The sequence below is a fragment of the Manacus vitellinus genome, unplaced genomic scaffold (assembly GCF_001715985.3).
Source record: "Manacus vitellinus isolate BGI_N305 unplaced genomic scaffold, ASM171598v3 scaffold_3_pilon, whole genome shotgun sequence".
Taxonomy (NCBI): domain Eukaryota; kingdom Metazoa; phylum Chordata; class Aves; order Passeriformes; family Pipridae; genus Manacus; species Manacus vitellinus.
In genome coordinates, this window is record NW_021940535.1 from 46,391,432 (window position 1) to 46,410,848 (window position 19,417).

Below are 19,417 nucleotides of genomic sequence, written 5' to 3' on the forward strand. Positions count from 1 at the left end.
TGACATCAGAATTTTACACACTAGAAAAGTCTGTAATTCAAACTGCATAGTGCTATCACCTGCATACATTTTTAGGGTTACTCAAAGAATTCATTGCATTTCCAAATAAGATAATTAGAACAGGGTTTTTAAAATGAAACTAGAGAGAAATTCCTAAAATTGCCTTGAATCTGCTACTTGGAGTGCCTTCTGCAAAACTGCTATGGCACATCACTTTAGGATGAGTTAGAGGGTTTGGGTTTCATTGTGCTCTGGTGAGTAGGGATGTGCTGCCATCTGAGCAGGGCTGTAAAACCTACATTGGAGAAGATGCAAATGAACAGAATATTTCTCTGAAACTAGACAGGGGCCAAAAGTCTGCTAAGTGATGTTTTACAACTGCATGAAAACTGAAAGAGGTTGTTCCTCCTCTTCCAAAGATGATCCTCAGAGTACGTATTGCCAGCTACTCCCTAGAAGAATGACTTTGACTCTGGACTTCACCTTAAAGACCACTGAGAGAACACCAAATATTGCATAATTATAGAAAAAATAAATACAAACTCCTGCTATAATCCCCAGGTATCTCATGAATGAATTTTGTATTCAGTCCACAATTTCTCAGCTCATATATTATCTATGTGTAGTTATTCTCCATAAGTGACAAATTGGAAATAGCTTTTTGTTCTTGGTCTCATCTCAGGAGGTGAAGACTTATTTCTGCAAATATATCTTTTTGCAAATGTAAGCTTTTTTTTTTTTTAATGAAGATGATAAGTTGCTCTAGGATAAAAAATCATTAGGAAATTTCCTGAGAGACAATTGAGAATTGTGTCCTTAGAAGAGAGACTACTGAGTGGCTAAGGGGAAATAAAGTAGGACAGACCACAGCAAGTGAGAGAAGTCATTATGGAAACAGGTAAAAACTTTACTTCACCTTTTCTGTTGCATTCTTATCCATGATGAATATGAACTGGATTCCTCTGAAGAGCTTGACTGTGCTTTATAACTTGACCTAGAACTCTCTTAAGACAGTGTTTAAATTTAAAGGGCTTGTTAGGAAGATGTTACTGTAGCAACAGTAAAGTAATATTTTTCACATTTGACAAAAAGCTTTAGTGTCCTTCTTGACTGAATCTTCCAGATTTCACAGTGTGATTTTTTTTTTTACCAAAAAATAGTCAAGTGGTTCAAAGACAAAAAGGGTAATTTCAGATAGTGAATATTTTGCCATCCCATTATATGAGGCTCTAAAATATTAGTAGAGCGATGATTCCCTTTTTCTGTGCCCCTGCTGAGGGACACACCTCTGCTGGGGGATCAGCTGCCCAGGCTGGGGTGAGGGTGACAGGTCTGAGGGTTTTCCACAGTGACAGAGGGGTGGAAAATGGGAAGGTCACACCAAGGTGAGTGTCATGATGTACTGCCCCGTTCTGACCTTCTTTCCCCCAGCAAATGCCACTGGTCTCTGATAGAGAAGTATTTTGATCTAATCTGATATGGCTCTTTGAATGGTTTTCTCCTTCTGACTAGAGCCAACCAAGCACAAACACCACCCCTGAATGTTCCCCTTCAGACTGGTGGGACAAAGAGACTACAGCAGAGGGTGTTTCTTGAAGAGGTTTTAATTTTATCTGTTCAACATTTGGAATTTTTTCCTTATGGGAGCTTCTCATATTTGTTTGGTTTTGCTCCATCTCGGGACAAAAAAAAATAAGAAAAGGATGCATTAATGGAATAAAACATTTAAAAATATTATTTTTTCAGAAGGTAAAGTACTGAAATATTTAAAAATTTGGTTTTTTTAAGGTAACACTGGACTTTGTCAGCCTAAACTGCCCGGTTTGGCAACCTGAGGGCAGAGTGAAGGGTTTGCTAGTTGGTAGAAGTTGTATCTTCAGATCCTCATGCCCATAGTGTGCAGGAGGGAAATTACTGAGCTCCTGCTGTGCAACAGAGGCCCCAGCCTGGTCACTGGGGGAGGTTTCCTTGTTCAACTCACCCAGGAGGCATTGCCAGGCTTTAGAAGGGACATTGGAAACACCTGAAATCAGTCACAGACTCAGAGAACAGGATCACAGAACAGTTTGGGCTGGAAGGCACCTTTTGAAGGTTGCCTGGTCCAACCCCCTGCAATGAGCAGGGACATCTTCAACCAGATCAGGTTGCTCAGAGCCTCATCCAACCTGACCTTCAATGTTTCCAGGGATGGGGCAGCCACCACCTCTCCAGGCAACATATTCCAGTTTTTCACCAACCTCACTGTAAAAACCTTCTTTCTTTCGCCTGAAGTCCCACCATTCGTGTCTGGCTCAAATGCATTATAGATTCTAAATTGTAAATTACAAATTGACCCCAAATTAAATATTTTGATTGAATTAACTAGAATACTTTTTATGTTTTATCCAACTTTATTAGAAGTATCCTCTAAATCTCTGTTTTTTGAAAACCACATTTTTATTTGAAAGACTGTTGATAGTCTCCAGGAGCTTTAGTTTATATAAGGATCAGAATGTTCAGAAAAGTCAGTTGGTTTTGATTAAACCTCCCTCACCCCCAAATAAAGCCATCTTTTAATTTTAATTACATAAGAGCGGAATGTGAGTGGAATTTTCATGGAAGTAGTGGTTCTTTTTTTACTTCTCCTTCTTGTGGTGTCTGCCACCTGACCTGGTTTTTCTATAACAGGAAAAGAAATCCTGTTTCTCAACTGTCTTCAAAGAATACATTGCTTTCACCAAAATAGGTGTGTTTTTATGTGCTTTCAAAAGCTTTCAAAAGGTTTAGATATCTGTCCTCCAGTGAGAATTACAGCAAAACCAGATTCTGCTCAATTTTTCATTATTTTCTAATCCCAGACAGCCTGGAAAGCACACCTGTTGATGATCCCACGAGAAACAGCAACATGCAGCAAATTCCTTTTCAGCTCTAACAATTTAGTACTCTCTCAGAAATTAGACTATGTTAGATTAGATACTTAAAAATCAGTCTTCTTAAATTATTTTTTTTCTTTTGCTTAAATATGCTTTCGTTAAGAAACACTTCAACATTTTTTTAATTGAGAAAACTTCTGCAGGATGGTGAGTTGTGGGGTGTGAGATTCATCTCACTTCAGTTGTCTGCAGCTGAGTCAGTCCCTCTGTGTCCCATCTGTAGGCACTGAGGGGAAGGAGGCACTTGTGGGACATAATTGATCTGACCCATTTTACGTGTCTGCGTCACAATGAGATGAGATGAGATGAGATGATGAGATGAGTGGCACTCCAGGAACATTTGGCAAAACTGCCTAAATTTGCACCAAGTGCAGAAGCACCACAGTGTGAGCAAGGGCTGTGATGGACAGAGAAGTGTAGAGCAGAGTGAACTCCCATCCAAACTTTCTCATATATCTCTGTGAACTTTTAAACTTGAGATCTGCACCTTAACATCAAATGGGATAGTTTCCAAATCCTGCATCTTAAGAATATTTTATGATGCTCAAGTTTATCATCTTTGTTTTACCTAAAAAACATATTGCATGAAAGGCAAATATATTCTCATTGAAAGTTTTAAAACTGAGAGAACCATAGTAACAGGAACTCTCTGTAAGGATAGCATGGTCTTCCTTGTCTTGAAGCACATTTTAGCTCTACATCAATGTAATATATTACGTATTATGGTTCGGGATTAAATGATAGTTTTTAGAAGCCAATCATTTTGATTTTTTAAAAATAATCTTCTTGTTTATAAACTAATTCATAGTTCAAAATAAGCAATTAAAATATAAGGATTTCCCAAGTAAATTCCAATCACTAACTGAAAAAATTCAGTTAAATTCCAGTTTGTTTCTAATCTCAAAACATTTTTGGCTATGATATATAGCCATGCAAGTGCACCAACACAGACAAACTCGACTGAAAATACATTCTTTCCTTCTTTTTCTACAGTATAACAGGTTTCATGATTTCTGATGATTATTTGCTCTGAGATTTGCTCTATGATACTTTGCTCATGATCAGCAGAGTTTTTTATTTTCTCATAGCACTAACTTGTCTTGATATCATGAAAATGTAGAGATACTTTTACGGGATTTTTCTTTCTCCTGTGCTCATTAGGAAACAAACCTGTCTCTACCTGTGATGTAGACTGCTTTGTATATAGAAATACTGCTGGTTTTTTCAATTATCTATAATGAACTATGCAGTGCTTATTTATCTTATGTTGCCACCAAGTGTGTTGGAAATTTTAAAAATCATTGTAAAGATGCAATTCCAGCCTGAAGGGTTGGATGAGTTAGGTAAGCTATAGAATTAATGCAAGCATTTAAAAGTTGCATAAGTTACTAGTAACATAAGGATGGTTAACAATATGCTGTTTACATTAACTGAATCTGACAGGGAATGCTTTTTTGCAGTAAGAAGGAAAATGTTTAGTTCCCTGCAGGAAGAGCAAGATGTAGTCACTGCACCAGGACTGAGGGGCTGCACCGGCTGTGGATATGGGTGGGGACTGAGAACTGGTGCCACACAGGCACATCTGCTGGGATGGCCCATGGCAGTCATGAGGGACAGTGTTTTGAGGGGTTTTAAGCTGAGCATTAAAAAATAGAGGAGAAGCTGTAACTTGGTTCAGAGAGGGAACTCCAAATGTATTAGCAGCATGGAAGGAAACAGTGAACAAGAATAAAAGAAGCTGGAGGACTCGAGTGGTTTGACAAACAGCTGGGGGGTGACGGGAGAAGAGAGAAATATTAGGAAGCAGGTTATGAAGGGTTTTGAATGTCAAGTGGCCATACAACTGGATTTGATTTCTGTTTCCTGCTATGTGACATTAGGCAAATCATGACATTTCCCTGTTTTTTATGGGTAGAAAAAATGGATAAAGCTTGCACACCAAGTAGCAAATTGTGGTGATAGCTCTGATCTTCATGCAATGTAAATGAGATATTTATATTAATTTTAAAAATTCTTAAATGAGCATGATGATGTAAAATCATTATATCTACAGTTTCCTTGAACTTACACTTAATTTCTTTTGTAGTATTCATTAACATATCTTGCTGTAATCAAGACTTCTGCAGAGCTTGATTTCTGTATACAAAGCTTTTTATTTATGGAAAGCAAGTTTCTGCAAGGTGAATTTCTTTACAATCTGTCACCATATTGAATAGTTAGTGTCCTTCTTTTTGTACTTCATGATCCTAAGCTTTTTCTTAAAATACACAGGTAGGAGATTATACTGTGTCACGAACTTTTAAAACTATTATCCCTATTCGTTACGTAAGAGAAATATGTGCAATACCATTGTCAGCTGCAAAAGCAATCCTTGCATGTATTGATTTTATTTCCAAATAAGATCTTACCATATGGGATATGCTCAGAGTGCTCCAGTTTGTAAAAGCCAAATACAGTGCAGCAGGGAAACTGCATTGTTCTGGAGGGAATACTTGGTTTTACATAGCTGTTCCTTTTCTTGAAGGGGAAAAAACCCCAAGTGTTGAATCCGTTTGAAATTCAAGGATTTTCGTGATGTCCATGATGATTTCACATAATCCTGTCTCTAAGAATTCCTGTTTACCATGTCCAGCTGGCTACAGTATCATGTCTCATGCTGGTAGGTGACTATCAGAGCTGGATTTTACACTTTCACTGCTTCTCGTCTGGATTTCACTGGGATAATACACTGTGGTTTAAAGTTACTGTTTCCAGGGTAGGTAATCCAGAACATGGCACTGGATTTATTCAGCAGCACAGTCAGAGGTGAGTTGTTTTCTGCTCTGAACACTAGTTTCCTACAGATCAAACTCAAAGCCTACACCTTTGTTTACAAGACACTCTAGCTAGCCAGATTCCTGATCTTCCAACAGTCCAAGATATGGAATGGTTCCACCAGAGATGTAGGAGGGGCACTGGTGACAAAACCTCTGCTTTTCAAAGGCAAATCTTGTCTACACAGTGGAGAGCCTTTTGAGTAGCTGGAGACTTACAGAAAAAACTTGAAGCAAGACTAAGAACCATCTGAGAACTGGGTCACATACACTCATACTGCAGGCTGAACTCTTTTATATTCTGTCTGCTAATACAGATACACAGTACATATGCTCATAATTTGTAGGAGACAAATAAGCAACCCTCTGCCAAAATGAATACTAGAACTGAACAAGCAAAACTGGGAGAAATGTACACAGAAGGAGAAAAATAGACAGAAAACTATTTCCAAAAGTTACCTATTAGTCATGTCACTTGATGTGCAGTGGAAAACAGTTGGACAAAACAGCAATCAAAATACACATAATGACAAAAAGTTCTTCATAAAAATAGCATGGAGCTCACATTTGAAGATGCTAGTAATTTTATTGACATTTGAAAAGAACTTACTTTATCTTCTCTAAATCTAACATTTTGTGCAAAATGAGTGAGAGATGTGGGGAAAACCTGCTTCTGAATGAGTCAGTTTGTGGGTGTGTTGATGCCTTAGGTAAATTGAAATAGTTTTTCTTTCTGTTTGTATTTTGATGTTTCTCTCATCTGCAGTAAGTAAAATACTTGCAGTTAATATTACTTGCATTTTTATTAAAATTATACTTACTATTGATCATGACTGGGGGAGCAAAGTGCTTCCCACTGTAAGTCAAGACCAAGTTCTTGACCACCTGAGGAACCTGAATATATGGAAGTCCATGGAATCTGATGAGATGCATCCCAGAATCCCTTGGGAATTGGCTGATGCAGCAGCCAAGCCACTCTGCATGATATTTGAAAAGTCATGGCAGTCAGGCAAAGTCCCAGGTGACTGGAAAAATGGAAATATGGCACCCATCTTAAAAAAGGGTAGAAAGGAGGACCCTGGGAACTACCAATCTCTGTTGGCCTCACCTCTGTGCCTGGCCAGATCATGGAACAGATCCTCCCAGCAGATGTTTTGCTAAGGCAAGTGGAGGACAGGGAGGTGATTCTATACAACCAGCAGGGCTTCACCAAGGGCAAGTCCTGCCTGACCAACCAAGTGGCCTCTACGATGGGGTCACTCTATCAGTGGACAAGGGAAGGGCTACAGGTGTCGTTTCTCTGATTCCTGTAACGTCTTTGACACGGTCCCCCAAAACATCCTGCTCTCTAAATGGGAGAGATATGGGTCTAAAGGGTGGATTGTTCAGTGGATGAGGTTGGATGCTCACATCCAGAGAGTAGTGGTCAGTGGCTCAATGTCCAAATGGAGGTGGGTGACAGGTGATGTCTCTCAGGGATCTGTGGTGGGACCAGTGCTAAGTGATGCCTTCATCAGTGACATGGACAGTGAGAGAGAGTGACCTCAGTGACTTTACTGATGTCACCAAGCTGTGTGGTGTGCTTGACATGCCTGAGGGATGGGATGCCACCCAGAGGGACCTGGAAAAGCTCCAGAACTTGGCCCATAGGAATCTCATGAGGTTTAGCAAGACTAAGTGTAAGGTGCTACACCTGGGTTGGGAAAACCCCTGGTGCGAACACAGGCTGGGCAATGAACAGGTGGAGAGCAGCCCTGTTGAGAAAGACTTGCGGGTGCTGGTGGATGAGCACCAACATGGACATGACCCAGCAATGTGCACTCACAGTCCAGAAAGCCAAATGTGTCTTGGGCTGCAGCAAAATCAGTGTGGGAAGCAGGGTGAGGGAGAGGATTCTGACCCTCTACTTGGCTCTGGTGAGATCCCACTGGAGTATTGCATCCAGCTCTGGGGCCCCCAACAGAAGATGGACATGGACCTGTTGGAGTGAGTGCAGAGAAGGACCACGAAGATGCTCAAAGGGGTGGAGCACCTCTGCTATGAAGACAAGCTGAAAAAGTTGGAGTTGTTCAGCTTCAGGGTGACTTTAAAGCAGCTCCCAGTACATGAAGCAGGGCCTATGAGAAAGCTGGAGAGGGACTTTTTCAAGAGTGTGTAGTGACAGGACAAGGGAGAATGGCCCTAAGCTGAAGGAGGGTAGGTTTAGATTAGATATTAGGAAGAAATTCTTGACTGTGAGGGTGGTGAGACACTGGCACAGGTTGTGAGTGTGAGAAGCTGTGGCTGCCCCATCCCTGGTGGTGTCCAAGGCCAGGCTGGATGGGGCTTTGAGCAGCCTGGTCAAGTGGAAGGTGTCCCTGGCCATGGCTGGGGGTTTGAAACTAGGTGATCTTTAAGGTCCCTTCCAACCCAAACCATTCACTGAGTCAGTGATTCTATAATTCTATGACCCAAAACTTATTTCTAACATCTAATGTAATAAGACCTCCCTGCACTTATGCAAAAAGTTGATCTTGAAACATGGAAGTTTGGACTGAGAAGAGTTTGGAGAGTTTCCTTGACAGCAGTTTTGTAGTTCTGGTAAAGGAAGGAAGTTGTTAAATTTGTCAAGAAAAAAGTCATGAGTGGTGAAGATGAACCTGACACTGAATAAATTAATGGCAAAAGATGAGGGTTTTTTAATCACTGGGATGATAAGCCATCAAACTGATTCAAATCAGGCATATGATGCAAAAATTTTACTCAAACAGAAATTGTGGACTAATTGCAGTGACCACCTGATGATACTGGATGACATTCTCTGCTGTTTTTAATGTAGAATGTTCTCAGCGTGGTCTTTTCTGACCTTGAAATCTATCAGTCACATTTATATGACAGTGCATCACATTACTGTGAAACATAGTCTGTACAGATTTTTTCTTCCCTGTTCCTGTACTGTTCACACAATGTAAGTAATGGTACCTATTAGTTCTGGAGTAAAATGATTTAATGGCAGTTTTATGATTAAAACAAAGCAATTTTTACTTATTATAAATAATGAGGTCTAAGAAAATCTGGCCAATCTTACCAGCATGCAGAGACAAAAATGTCTTTCAGCTTCAGTTAAAATCTCATTTGATTGCAAAGTGGTTTTTTTTTACTTAATGTATTTTGTAATGGGTTGATCGGTAGAAGCTGGTATGGATAGTTATTTTGTATTCATAACTTTTTCATTGACTGCTTGTAATCATATAAGTAAACATATCTAAATGTTACTTACTATTTCTATACAATTCAGAGAAGAAAAGGGTGGAGGTCTTCATTCTATAATAAAGAGGGCTGAAGAGAAAATATAATTTTTCCCTTTGTACTATTCTTAAATTGATTTTGAGGACTTGCCCCTGAAACACTGAAGTCAATGGGAACAATATAAGATCCTAGAGTAGTAACCCAAAGAAATTATTTCCTAAATAAACTGCCATCAGACTTTTTTCTTGTTCTTATTTTTCATCTGGGCAAGTCATGGAGCAGAGTGGATTCTTCCAAGGACATCTTTTCTCTTGGGGTCGCCAGAACTTTATAAGGTTGCTAAAGTCTTTCATTGTTGTTCTGGCTTAGTAATAATGTAGTGGCATTTCTATTGGAGTTACAACAGAACAAAAACCAGGCTGAGTTATTTACTATCAAGACAGTACTAAGGTGAGAGCATCTAGCTGTTGTATGTTGAAAATCAAAAAGAATGAGTATTATCTTGTAGCACTCCATTACATGTTACTTATTGCTCAGTCTAGGTTGCTACATCTAGGGATACCAAAATCCTCCCTATGTAGCAATTTTCCATGTATATGGGTGTATATCATGTGTATATTATTAATACTGAGGTCAAGCCCAGAGTTCTCATGCACTCATGTACTGGTTCAGTGCTGCTACTCCCTGTCTCCTTAGGTATTCACTGTGTTACAGACACCTTTGCACTGAAATCTTCAGAGTCTCTGTTGCAATTCCCCACCAGCATTACAAAGCATCAGAGCTACCTCTGGGTTCTTCTGCGCTTCTCTTTTAAGTTCCCTGGGCAGTGTTTGCAGTCAGATGATCCAAATCAGGCCAGCTGATTTTATGGTAACGGGGAATGAAGCTACACAGAGGAAAATCTGACTAATCTGAATTTAAAATACAGCAATAATAGCTTTTGACCCCCAAAGCACCACATGAATTTTTATTCTTTTGATGGAAAAAGGCTCATTATTGGTTTTGGTGTGATATTTTGCTGCAGTGCAGCTTTCTAGGCCTTCTTCTGCAGCTTTTTCCATGTGTTTCTCGCTGAAGGAACAGAAGGAGTCCTGTGACTTCAGGTCAGTACAGGATCACGCCCCAGTGGGCACTGGATCACTGGATCATACAGAACTTTAGTCTTCTTACTTACTGCCAAACTCTACATCAAAAGAAAGGAAGCCAGCAGGTTTTCCACATAGTGCATGGGGAGAAATGCACCTGATCTTCTGGCTTTTCCCATTTGGGAACTGCTGCAGAGACTTTTAAGGAACAGGAAGAGGCTGAAATATGGCCATCAGTTGAAAACGAACAGAAAGGTTATTCAGACACTACTCTATCCTCTGCTAGTTTTTATGATTAGACAATAGAATTTTCTTATTTTTAGAAATGACTCCTAATGACTCACCCCCTGCTGCTGGCTTTAAGTTTCATACAAATGACTGGAAAAACAACTGGTAGACAACACAGTAATAGTTTAAAAAATAGCCACAACCATAGCAACATGAAAGGATCCCACCTGCCCTTAGCTGGTTTGAAATACAATCTTATATGTAACAACAAAAGCATACCTAGAAAAAAAACTCAAGTGTGTTTTTAAAGACATTTTCCTTGAAAATATCAGTGCTGTAAAGATAAATGGGATGTGAGTCATTAGGAGGTGCGGTCTGATTGACGTGCAGCTCATGTTGTGTTTTGTAAGAATAGATCAAGTGGTTTTCAGTAGCACTAAACTTTTCTTGTTGACAGCAGGAGCAATTGTGGCTTGCATAATAAAACTGGAGACATAAAATAATTTCACTGTATTTTTCTTCCGCTTTACGATGTAGAAATTTGTGTAACTGAAAATGTCAATAAGGAGATAAATTACTGGCTTTCACTGTGAAAAAATAATAGTATGATTTTCTCATGACAAAAGATACAGCAGGTATTTGTGGAAAACTAAGAAAAGAACAGTTATTTTTGAAGCAGCAGAGGTTTCTTTTATTCCGTATTCTTGCACATATTTTTTCCTAGTTATTGAAATTTTTATTTTCTAGCAGTTGAAGCAGCCAAGCTACTGAAATATTTCTGTCCTTTCAAAATTATTAAGAGATATCTGTGGTAGTTAGGGGGTGTTTCAGCACAGTGGGTTCTTCTAGTGCTTTATCCTAAAGAAAGGCGTGTCCTTACAGAGCCCCAGCCTCAATGTATGGGCAGCTTCAGCTGGGTGAGTGAGCTCATGGTGCAGGAGTGTCACAGCTGCTTTGCCAAATGACAGGAAACATTGAAAGAGAGCCAGAAAATGTTTGGACAGTGGAAGCAGCAAAGAGAGAATACATTCAAAGATCACTAAAGAAGGTTGCTGGCTGATATCTGTAAGTGCATGACTGAAGCTCAGAGAATGCTGTTCTGTGGCTGGTGACAGAGGATGGCTCTTGGTGATGACCCACTCTCATCCAAATACTGACATACCTCTATTACTTTTGGTCAGACAACTTTCCTATTGTTCTCTCTGGGAAAGATTTTCTATTTCAGCTAGTAAGACAGATTTTTTAATTTATTTTAAAATATTTCCTTTATTAAATTTTACCAGCAACATTAGAAATGTTAATATTTAGAAATGCTTGTATGCCTTTTAGAAGGTCTTATGTTTTAGAAACTACCACACGTCTCAGAGCACTTTGTGCAACACAAACCTGCCAAGGTAGCTTTGCTGGCAGCTGTGTGTTGAGTCTGGATCTGAGAATTGCTGAAGCAGTGAGGGAATTGTCTTGCTAGGAGTGAGGTGATTCAAGAGTTGGGAGATTTCCCCTCAGAATCACGGGGCAGTTTTAATGAAATTTTGCTGTGACAGAGTGTACTGTCACAGCTCACCAAATGAAGGCCAGAAACACCATGTAGGGTATGGCGTGAGAAAAGAGACAAAATGCAAATGTTTTTTAAAGCTGAATCATGGATAGACTAAAATGTGGAGGATATGTGTATGGATCTATGTGTGTTATTATGGACAGCTGAAAACTTTACCTATCCAGTGGTTCTACTTAATATTAGTGAATTAAATCCAAATTCCTACAAGAAGTGCTTACCTATTTCCAGAATAAAACTGCCCTGGTGATGCATCTACCTGTGATGCAAAGCCCACATTCTTGACAAGTTTACCACTTATTTCTACAGGGGATGTTTCTGCGAAGGTGAATAACTTAACATCATTCAAAGTTATATCACTTTATGTAGAACAAAAGATTACTGGAGTCTCAAAGTAAGATGTAAAGATGGGACATTATTAGACTAGAATCCTCTACATAAATTTGAGATATAAAATTGCTTTAGCCTGAAGCATAGTGAAAGGCAGCGTGGCCAGAACAACATAAATTATTCATGACTGAATTGTGACAAATTTATGTCACCCTGAAATTAAATTGTTTGATTTTTAAAGATGCTTTGTTAGATGCATTTTTAAGAAAAAAATGCAAACATTTTAGAAGTAAAAACAAAAGAAATATGGAAATGAAGAGCTGGACTACCAAGAGGCTTTAGGCATAATTTCAAAAATGGTAGAGATGATGCTTTCTGCTTCTCTCACCAGAGTATTCAGCTGTTCCATTTCATTCCGAGCTCTAAAGGTACTCACAGGTGAGTTGGTATTGTTGAATCTGATCTTCTGGTCTGCATGGAAATAATCAGGTGTTAACCACAGGAACAGCTGGTGGTTTGGGTTGTCCATGGAAATGGAGGTGCAGGGCTTTTGTTTCAGTGAGGTCGCAAGGATATTTTTGCTCCAATTCCTCACATTGTCATGGACAGACCTCACTGCTAAGGTGCAGCATGGCAGAAAACACCAACCCCATGGTGCCTTCTCCTTCAGGGCTGTCAGCAGTGCTCTTAAAGTCCTGAACCAGAGTTGGTCTTGTGAAGCTGAGGTTGCCTTGAAATAATATCTTTGGTGAATTAATCTTCAGTGAAACAGTTCACTAGGTCTAGTGCTGAAGAATAAGATGGAGTTTGTTGGGGTTTCTGTTTGGTTTTGTTTGTTTGTTTGTTTTACTTCTAAACCGAGGAAGAAATCCATGCTTTCCATACAGGCAATATTTCTGCCATGAGGTTCTTGGAGTACAGCCTGGGAATACTATTCAGATAAGACAGTAACAGTTCATTTTTTCCACAAGAGAATTACAAGCAGCCATCATTACTAGAGGCAGATATTTCCATTTGTCTAAGTAGTAGCAGTATCCATTTTTAATTGCTGATAGTTAACAATTCCATGGGAAATAGAAAAACCTGTAGCCATTAATTACAGCCTCTTCTCACCTTTCAGTCCTGGAGGATTGCAGCCTCTGCTAGCAATTATGAACTCTGGCACTCCTGGATCATGCTGCATATTAGGTTAAAACTAAGTAGCTGTCAGGAAGGGGAGATATCATGCCCAAGACAGGCAACCAGAGAAGGGCTACATTTCCAAAAGTTGGAGAATTGCTGCTTTACACAGTCCTGGAGGCACAGATTGGAATGAGCTGTCAAATACAATTTTTCACAGACTGTTGCGGAGTATATATAATGAGGAGGAACTTACCTGCAGAACAGGATGAAGAAAGAGAAGATTAAATGAGACATTGAGCTCCAAAAAAAGCTGAATGAGATTTTTATAGTTTAGATGAAAACTCCATGTCTAGTTATTTTACAGGCTGGTTAAGTAAATGTCTGAGGTTTTCATTTATGTTTTTGTGGTTTTTTTTTTCTTTTTTTCCTTTTTCTTTTTCCAGAGCTTTTTATAATAAAAGGAGCAATTCAGTAATGGGTTATATTAGGTGACCTTGCAGAACAAATTTCACCTTGTGCAGATATACATAGTTCTTTGATGAGCTGGTAGTCTGGACATACCAATTTGAGTGTGATGTCCAAGACTAAATAAGTAGGTTTGCTTTATATTAAAGAGCAAGAATTTTGTTATGTGAAAGTAGCATATGCATTTTTCCCCAGTAAATAGGGGCTCTTTTAGCTTCCAAGAAAGATTTTACTACTCTTACAAATCTACTCATGCTTAGCTGCAATATTAATAGTGATTTACCATCCATGGAAAACAGATGTCGGTTTTCCAAGTGTAAGCAGCTCAGGAGATACACAAGGAGACAAATAGATGTACAGAGCCTGGCTGGAGGAGTTAATCAGTTGGCTGATTCATTAATGTATACTGAAAGAATTTAATATGTGGCAGTCTGAATCAGTGATTTGTAAGACATGACAGATGTAGCCAGAAACACCTTACTAGCTGAGGACTGAACATGGTGTTTCTGACCATCTGAAATTGGTGTTACAAATGTCAGCTACAGGCTATGTTTTCCTTCTGCTGAATATCTTTGTTCAGACAGTGTGTACTTGTCAGTTATTCTGATTTGGATAAAATTACCAGTGCAATGTGGTTTCCTCTGCCTTCCTCTTCCTACAGGAATTCAAATGCTTCCTTTCATCTTGGAGTGAGAGACACTGATAAGATATAGAAAGCCAGAATTGAAAGTTTGGACTATCCTTTCTCTTTTTCTTAAGGAGGAAATTTTTAGATGGATTTTGATACAGCTTTATGTTTGGGATTTTTTTTTTTAAGAATAAAGTGCAAAATACAGTCTGTTGTGGTGTGAGATCTAATACAAAAGCAATGTGAGACAGACTGCTTTGCATAGATTTTAGATTCCTACTTGAAAGGCTAAAATACCCAGAAAGCCTCTTGTGATTTAGTTTTAACTAGTTGGCAGATGTTGAATGATCTCAGCAAGTGTCTTTGTTGCTATTCCATAGTAAATATGTAGCAGACTGACTGTTTATAATCTCTGTGATAGGGGATTTGTCAGTCTTTCTTTATTACCTGTAAAATGGATTAGAAGAATAGTAAGATTGCACTGGTTCTCTTAGGAACGTAAGAGAGTTAAATGTCCATCCTTATTGGGGATTGTAATGAAAAATATGCCTTCAGTGATTATATTAAAAATAGCAAGACTACTAGCTCTGCTTTAGTCCTCTCTATTTCTCCTCATCCAACTAGATCAGAGTACTCTCACAGTTTCCACCCTTTCTGAAATCACTGGGAAACTGCATTTATCTTTGCACAGAAAGTGCTGAGCATCTTACTAGAGCCAATTTATGATTTAATGTCTGCTCTCAGTGATGCAGTGGTAATGAAGATGCAGATCTGGCTGGGCATTTAGAAAAGGTTTATTTTTCCACAGATGTAGGTTTTTCCATCTCTTATCTTTACATGTTTTTTTTCTTTTTAGGCTTTATTAGCAACGGGTTGAAAAGATCAACATTGACATACGTGATGTGTCTGTGATTCCAAACTGGAAACCATTCCTAGCTTCCTTGCTGGGGAAGCACAGAACTATTGAGCTGAAAAAGCCCTTCAAATATGTCCAGTCAAATACAAAAGCAGCAGTTGCACGAGAAAATGTCCATTTTAATGAATCAATTTTAAATCATCACATAACAACCGGGAAAAACCATACAATTTAAAATGAAAAATTAAAACTAAACTCCAAAGAGCCATTAGGCATGTCTGATCAGTTAAAATGCACACATGCTGTGTTGGACCCAAAGTGTATACAAGTGAAAGAAATAAATGCAGTAAAAATAAAGAACCTAATAGACCAGTCTGTATAAATCACCTAGTTAATTATAAAAGATCCTCGAGATTCAGGTTTTAATTTAATCAATGTGAACAAATCATCCTGTGGTTCGCCTTTGGAATCTAAAACAGTTTGTCTTTCTTTCCCACTACTGCTAATATGAAAAAATTGTGTGCATGAGTTAATTTATATGGCTTAGTAAGAGAGCAGAAGACAATAACAATGATTTATTAGAATTAATATGGTCTATTTTGCTCAGGAAATAGAGAGTTCGCAGTGAAATGCCAGAGTAAAACAGTGCTAAGACTGTCACACGAGTAAGGACACCCTGATTGACTGTTTTTCTGGAGAGATATTCACAGTTTCACCTCTTCCAAAGCAGCAGCTAAATCCTATCGCTGGTACATTGGTGTCTGGGAAGACAAACCATGGCTGACAGCCACAGGAGGTAGAACATAAAACTTGTTTATTTACTGAGGTATTAAGCAAACTTCAGCAATCATTGTTAATGCTTTGGACTGTATCCAAGGAGAAGACAGGAGTCCTGTTGGCTCAGGAGTATAAGGAAGCTTACTGGAAAATAGGAACCTTAATGAAAAGACTGCTTATCTTACATACCAGGACTTGAGCAAAAGGCCAGAGCATCAGATAGAAGCAGAATGGCCTTTTTTTTTCTGAGGGGGTCTGACTTATTTTGGAATAAGACAGCAGAGGGTTGGCCCACACCTGTATAGTTTAAAAATAGGTGAGAACTTTTAAGTATGTTTGAATGGTTGTACAAAAATCAACCAACAATATACCTAAAAGAGAAATATATCACAGACATATCCCCAATTTCGTCAGCATTTTTATTGTATTTCAAGGTAAATAAGACTTGAGGATAAGGCAGGTAAAGGTGGTATCTGTAATAAAATGTGAGTGGATGGAGGGTTTTGTCAGTAATTTTCCACTTAAAAAAAAACAACCTGAAAGCAAACAACTGCAAAATTAATCAAATGACTGATCAAGACTCATGTGAAAATCTTGGGAATCCCATGCCTTTTCCAGGCAGCCTGGAATGCTTAGAGACTTTGAGGAAAAATAGAAGATTTATAGCTTTATATGCCCTAAAGTCACACAGGTCATTGAAATGATTTGTGCAAAATCATTATGTGGGAATGCTGGATGGAAGGCAGCTCATGAACACAATTTTGGTCTACTTGTCTTGATGAATACTTCTCTGAAGTGCTTCTGGACCACAGGGAGATCATATATACACCACTAATCTGAGTTACACATGGATAAATGGATAAACTGGATAAAATGAGCACCATCCCTCCAGTAAAACTGAACCGGTTTAAAGTTTCATTCAGTTTTACCCAGCTGCCATAGAAATCTCTGGAATGTATTTATATTCCATTTAAATTAGTTGCCATCCACTTCAGTGAACAGAGCTCTGCACAATTCCTTTAGCTTAGAGAGGTTCAAAATCAATAAATGCTGCATGGTGAGTTCTGAGATCTTTACAAAATAAATGTGAATGAGGATTATGCTGGTACGAGCACAGTAATACCTAAACTACAAGTTCCCAAAGGAACTTTCATCAGAATCCTTTATTATTTTTAAGAAGATTTTTCTTGCTTTCCTGATACTCTCATTTTGCTGCTTCTGCTACATTACATTTGTTTTTCTGTTAAGGATTTTGGCACTGCTGTGAGGTACAGATTACTTGAAGGGATGAAGGAGTCTATACCTTCTGCTAAATCCAGCCTCTTCCATGTGACACCCATGGCAGACATGGAGCTTCCTTTGCTCCTGAAGCTGGAAAGAATATTGTTCTCATGTCTTGCTCCGTTTCTGTTTAAAGTTTAACTTACAGTAAACAAAAAAAAAAGTTTTTACCTGCAGGTTTTAATGTGGATATTGACTGTGATTTAGAGTAATCTCCATATTTAGAGATATTAAAAGCTTAATTGGCAACTGTGTGCTAAGTTGCATGTTGCAGTTGCATTTAGACAATTGGACTAGATGATTTTTGTTGGTCCCTTCCCACTGAGCTATTCTATTCTATTCTATTCTATTCTATTCTATTCTATTCTATTCTATTCTATTCTATTCTATTAATTGACTGTTGAATGCCTCTTTCAAGAATGTTATAGTCAACTTCAAGTAAAGCAAGTTTTGGAAGGACTGGTCAGATGATGAGAGAGGGCAAGCTCAGAACAATACAAAGAGGAGTGTGAGGGTAGAGGGAAAATAGACTGAAAAGAATGTAGTAAAAAATACTAAGATTATCAGAGTACTGGAAAACAAATAGAAGAATCTCCAAATGTTTAAGAAGTGAAATGTTGATGTATATTGCAACATCTCATTAAAATTGATAAGGAATATTTTTGCCCATATGTTGTTTCCTGAAAAAAAAGTTTTTCTTATTTTAGCAATAATAGTTTTACTGACACATTTCCTTCAGATACATGAGATACCATCTATTCTTAGCTGGAAGGCATAGTCATTTATTTTCTTCCACCATACTGTTCAATAGGCAAGCTATCTCTTGAGCAAAATAGACTGTTCTTAATTCACTAAAAATTAGGAAGGTATTTAATATTAAAACAGTTGTGGAAGTGAAGTAGGTGTCAAATGAAGTGTATTTCTATGACTACAGGGAGAACAGAAGAGCAATATGGCAGAAAGGAAGAGTTAGTGGTAATTGTCTGCTAACAATGAAATCCTGTGCAAAACCTGCAAGCCAGTGGAGTTACAGAATAATTGATAATACAAATGAGAGCTCTTCTGTATCTCATTAAATAAAAAACTAAAAATGAACTGAGAAACTGGTTCTGGAATATGTGGCAAACACAGTGATTAGAGTCTGCACTAATAAACCAAGTGTCTGACCCAGTGTCTGACCCACAGCGACAGACTATAGACAATTAAACCAGGATTTATTAACTTCTGGGTTTCACAGAAAGGGCCATTCTCATTTTTGAAAGGAACCCAGATTGATCACTGCATTGTGGAACAAATCCAATATAAAATCAAACTCTGAATAATTTATGGCAGTGCTTGTAAGCCTATATTAAAAAACTTCTCAAATACGTAAGTCCTCCAAAGGCCAGCAAAGAGTAATGAGTTTATATTTGTCTTATTTGTGCAGTGTAGACAGGTTCTTCAGTGTACAGTTAGAGACTTCATGTCTTGAAATGATAGCTATTACTTTTTAAAATACAAAATTGCCAAATCCCTATCTTTTTTTTTATAATATTCTTGTGATTTTTTTACTCATTTTTTTCATAATACTTGACTAAGACCAATGGTATTCCAGATGTTTTCTTATTGTTACTGATATATGTGGATTGAAAAAGATTGTTGAAATGAAAAATTTACCAAATTCTCAAAAAAAACCCCAATATAAGCAGAAGAACCTCCTTCTCCTACTTCATTTAAGATATTTAGATCTTGCTGTAGAATGGGGAGTCTAGCTATGTAATGTTTCTAGTTATCTTACTGCCCAAATACAAAGATCACAATGGAAAAGGGACATAATGCTAATTATACTGTCAGATTGGCAGTACTGTTCTGATTCAGAATATATTTCACCACTCATGTTGCCAGAAATGTGCATCTCCCATTATGCCAATGAAATAAAGCCCTGTCAAAGTGGCAGCATGAGCCATGTTTCTCCTCATGATTGCCACCATATGATTTAAAGGTGAGATCCACGGCTATTTATGTAAGACTTACTGAAAAGAGGGATATTTTACCCAAAAGGTTTTATATATTTCTCCACCCTTGGGGAAAAAATCACTTTTTCTGCTGTCTTCTGGTCTCTGTGCCTCCCACATCCTCCATCCACCCCAGTGCCAGT

General features: G+C 38.3%; 1 protein-coding gene across 1 annotated transcript in view; it reads left to right on the top strand.

The window, feature by feature from the left end:
* Nucleotides 1-19,417, top strand: part of PTPRN2 (protein tyrosine phosphatase receptor type N2) — a 642,799-nt gene that overhangs the window by 13,041 nt on the left and 610,341 nt on the right. The gene's annotated exons all lie outside the window — the stretch shown is intronic.